The sequence below is a fragment of the Heterocephalus glaber genome, unplaced genomic scaffold (genome assembly GCF_053883595.1).
Source record: "Heterocephalus glaber isolate CG9 unplaced genomic scaffold, H.glaber_assembly_v1.0 deba00001666, whole genome shotgun sequence".
Taxonomy (NCBI): Eukaryota; Metazoa; Chordata; class Mammalia; order Rodentia; family Bathyergidae; genus Heterocephalus; species Heterocephalus glaber.
Window position 1 is genome coordinate 16,642,890 of NW_028258406.1, and position 5,099 is coordinate 16,647,988.

At 39.2% G+C, this 5,099-nt stretch overlaps 1 protein-coding gene across 5 annotated transcripts in view; it reads left to right on the forward strand.

Annotated features, from left to right (window-relative positions):
• Positions 1-5,099, forward strand: part of Lrch1 (leucine rich repeats and calponin homology domain containing 1) — a 193,645-nt gene that overhangs the window by 47,405 nt on the left and 141,141 nt on the right. The window lies entirely within an intron of this gene.

Consider the following 5,099-nt stretch of genomic DNA (forward strand, 5'->3'; position numbering starts at 1 on the left):
GTATAACCACAATATTTAAAAATTTTAAAAATTAATAATTTTCTCAAGATATTTGATAACCCATCCATTAAATTTCTCCAGTTGTCTTCAAATTGTCATTAATGACACTTCTTTTTTCCCTGAACTTAGATCCAGTCAGTGTTCATGCACTGCAATGCTTGATGTGGCTCTGAAGTCTCTCTTACTTTATTCTAGAGCCTGGAGCAGTTCTCTGACATTTGTTATATGATGTTGACTTTTTAAAGAGACTGGGCCCACGTTGAGGATACTTTTGATTGATTGTTTTCTATTCAGTTTTCTCTCTGCCTTGTATTTCCTGTAAGCTGGAAGTAGGGGCAAAAGTTTGGAAGCTATTATTTCTTTTAATCATTTTTTTGGGAGATACTGTAGAAGAGATTAAAAAATGGTCAATGTTGACTTTTCTTTTTTTGAGACAGAGTCTTGCTGTGTAGTCCAGGCTGGCCTTGAATTCATGATCCTCCTGACTCAGCTCCTTAAGTGTTGGGATTAGAGGGGTGCACCACCACACTTGGCTCAGTGTTGTCTTTGCTGAGTGATTTTCATTAAAAATGAGGCCTTTGTAATATTGAGGAAAGTGGAGAAGAGTGATTATGTTATTGAAAGGTAATATTTGTATACTTCCTTATTTTCTTTTCTTTTTTTTTTTTTGGTACCGAGGATCAAACTCAGGTCCTTAGCTTGCGAGGCAGGCGGTGGAACTGCTGAGCTAAATCCCCAGCCCTACTTCCTTATTTTCATGGACCTAAACTAAAACATTGACCAAGTCCCATCTTCTCTCTCTCCATTTCTTCTTGGCCCATAGGTTTTACATGGCCATGAGTGTGTGGCACTAGTAAGGGATTTTTCACACACTCTGGCAGTTGCCCTGTCTACTTTTCTGTTTTGCTTACCAACCTGTGAACTACTGACAGTAAGGGTAGTGTTACTTTTTCCATAACTTCAACAGAATTCAGTGTCACCGAAAGACTAATTTATTTCCATTTAAATGTTCTCATGAATTGCGTGGGGAAAGGAATTTTTGGGGTACACAACTGAATTGCCTCTGCTTGGTAGGTAGGTAGATGTCTTCTTACATACTGGTCAGATTCATCTTCTCTCTTGTTTCTAGTTTAACTACGTTTGCTCACTTCTAGGCTTCATATTTTCCTGAGGGAAGTGAAAAGATAGGTCTGTATATCAGTGAATGTCCTTTTAGTTTATCTTTTGGACTCCCTTTTTAGGAATTGAGTGTGTCTCCTTTGAACTCAATTTCCCATTACCTATGGTAGTTTTTGTCTTTGTTTTTTTCTGGTTAGCTCCCTGCCAACCGAACACCCCTGTAAATTTGTAGGCTTCATTTCACTTTCACAGAGTTCATTGTTGTGGTTCGACAAGGTCTCTTCCTGCATGGATATTCTGATTTTGCTCTGTGGCCTTCAGATGTTCAGCAAGTATATTTCTTGTTTGCCCTGCAACTAGCTTAGCTGAAACTTTGCTATAAATGGCAAAGTCACTGAAATTCCTTGGCTCAGTGCCAGATGCTGGAAATAATTTTAGAGTATAAAAACACAGCTTTCATACAAAAATATTTATTTTAGGGGCCCTTGATAGGCATACATGTATATGAGTCATTTTCATGATGAATTAGTTCCTTTCTTAAATTGTAAGGGTAAACCTTCATTAATGTCTATAATTTGTTGGAATGAAAATGATTCTAGCCAGACTTCGTCATGATTCCCTTCTGGAAAGGCACAATGGAATGAATCCTTAAATTTGGAGAAAAAAGTGTGATTCCGAGTGTGTATTTTATAAATAGGTAAAGCAGCTTTCAGCATTCACTTTTCAGTTTCATTGATTCAGCTGGAGCTGTAGGCTACCTCCTTTCCTGGTTCCTACACATGATTATACAAGGGTTATGAATTAGAGAGCTCTCAGTCTGGAACTCATTTCTTAGAGCTCTTGGACCTCTAGAAGTCCCAGAAAGCCATGAGATCAGGCCCTTGGACTATAGTTGAGTAAGGTATGAACTCTTGTGGACAGGCAAGATCATTTAAAACAATAATGGTGTTTTGAATAAATAAAGAAGGCCAGAGGACTGGAGGCTGGGTCATGGTCTTTTTTTGTATTCTTCCTACTCCAAAAATAGTTTAATTTCCAATTCAATTCACTAGGTTACTGGCGAGGAAAATATCACTCACAGTTTGAGAAATGAGAGGTACAGTGTTAGAAATCAAAAAGCCCCTACAGAGGCCCTGAATTTTAGAACCCTGAGAGCCAAAGTGACTTTAGTGATCCATCACTTGGGTCTGAGTAAACCAGAGTCTCAGGTAAGTGAGGTGATGTTGATTACATTTGTTCTGTGGGTTGCTTGGAGTAGCTGTCCAGTACACTAGTGAGCAGCCCAGTGCTTTTGCCCATTGGTCCTGCTGCTGCTTGCCTGCCATATTGACCTGGGTGGGGTCTGTCCTTCTGATGCCAAGGCCCCAGGCAGTTTGATGCTACCACTCCATATTGCAGGGAGACTCCCAATCTCTGATAACTTCCACTTTTATGAATTTTAAACTTACCTATGTCTGATTCCATAGTCATTTGTTGTGGTTACTTTGGTTAAGTTAGTCCCCAAATAACGGTACTGAAGAAATATTGGATCTTTTCTGTTTTATATTTTATCCTGCATCATTTTCTTTCTAAAGCCACTTTTAACTTGATATAGTATAGTGTAAAGGTATTATGGATTAACCATTATAAGTTTAAATAGTACAGGATTTGGGATGATGAGGTCATTTAAATAATAATAATAATACTAAATGGCTAACTCTCATATAGCATTTGCCATGTGATAGGAACAATTTAAAATATTGTGCATATTTAGTTGACCTATTGACTTCTCACAACTCCGTGACTTAGTGAATATTCTTATCCTCACTGAAGCAGAGGGACATTAAGTAACTTGCCTGAGATCACAGTAAGTGGAGGAGTTGGGATTTAATCCTGTGTAGTCTGACTTCAGAAAACAAGTCCAGATATTCTTTTTTTTTTTTCATTTCTTATCTATAATCTACTTGGCACCATTTCCCTCTTTAACTTCAAAAGAAAAATGTGCATAGTTAACAACTAACCAAAATAAACATAAACTGTAATAAATTTCCAAGCTAATAGCAAATTGTTCAAGACATATTGTCAGTATAGGACAGATGTGGAATTGTTTTCTGATGAGGCTACTACCTCAAAGGAGAATTTAGGGAAAGGATTCTTGCACAATGATAAATGTAGCTGTAGTCCGTCTGGAGGAGGGAAGACTGTCCGCTAGTCACAACCACCCACACCAGTCCTGCTGTCTCCTGGAGACAGAGCATGCTCAGTGCCACAGACCAGGGGCTCCATGAGGTAGAGGGGCTTTCAGCTGCAATTTTATGGAATTTCACACTTTAGTTTTCTCAAGTAGACTGCACTAAATCAGTCCATATGACTTCATAAGTAACTGCTTCACTTAGCTTTGATGAATGAAATTACAGTACCTGGCTGCAAAATATGAAAAAGAAAATCAATCCCGCTTTTAAGTGCATATAGTTAGTGCCTTTGGAGAGAAAAGACACCTTACTGTGGAGTGTAAAGGTTGTAATAAGGTTTTGTAACAACACAATACTTTGAAAAACTCTAGTTTATGTGACTATATGTCTATAAATAGATTTCATTGAAGCCACATCTACCCTGTTTTCTGCATGACTGCCATCACTTCCATTTCCTTTTCAGGCACCAGCTTTTCTCCTATTTTATGCTGGGTTTCCAGTTTTTATTCAATTACCATCCTCCTGGTGAGCCTTCTTAGGTTTGCTCTCAGGCCTAGTTCAGGTTTAATTTCCTACCACTTCTGGTCATTTACAGTTTTGTTTTTGTGTCTCCCAGACACCATCCAGAAGCACATCCCCTGTGGCAGTTTGGAATGAATGCAACAGTAGGGCACGCATGTTCTCCCTCTGAAGAACTGTGAGGATGCACTGGGCCTGGTGCCAACCCCTAGAAGAAGCAGTAGTTTCTTGATGGTGCTGCAAGTGAGGCTCCCTGAACCATCATCCCAACTTCCTAGCCACTGATGTGCCCCACCTGCCTTGGCCCTACACCATTTTTAGATTCTTTTCCAGGTGGTTTCTTTCTGTATTGGACACTCAGATGGGATAGGAAAGAAACTGCAGTACATGAACAATTTTATGTTCATGTCAGCATTTTCATTAGGGGCTCACACTGGACCTAAACCAACCTTTGTAGCTCTCCTGGGTTTATTACTGACATCTGTTCGCCCTGAGCATTTCCAGCTGGGGCCGAGACCACATCTGCTCTTTCAACTCGCACGTACCTTTTTGTTGTAAAGGTAATATTAGACTTTGTTTTTTTTTGTGAACTCAGAACAGAAAATGGGTTCTACCTATGACTCAGTGTGAGTTCCCATGTCATAAGTCCACAATTCTGGAGTGTTTGCACCTGACAGGAATAGACTGAAGGAAACAAAAAGAACAGGAAAGGCCCTAGGCACTTAACAGTTGGCTCAGACACTGAATTTTGCTGGCGACTGGTATAGAGTGAGAATTGGCCACATGCAATCCAAAGCATGGTCCAGAATTTTTTCTTTGAATATTTTGTGTTGGAAAGGGATATTGAAGTTAGAAAAGTAATTAAAAATGGCAAGTGTATCTTAGGATTAAACATATTAATAATAGTTTTAAAGAAAAGTTAAAAGCTTTTTTAGTTGTAATGTCAAAAAGGCTTTTTAAAAAGGGTAACCAGTTTTGAGACTTGTAAAAAGCAATTTTTATGACCAGTGTCTCCTATTTTATTGTAACAGAGGGAAGTGGCTGGTTCTGGTAATCAGATGATTCCTTCTCTAGGAACACAGCCTGAATGCTTTTCTCTTCCATAACAAAAGAGTGTTGGGCTGTGAGTTTTGAACTTGAAGCACTGAAGACACACTGTGATCCTAATGAACTCCCAGGGAACCTGGTCCTGTGGCCTGAATATTCTGTGCCTCATGGAAGCAGCTTGGTTTGGCACGGTCTGATAGTGACTGTAAATCAACGTGTCTTTACTTCTCCATGGAGGTAAAA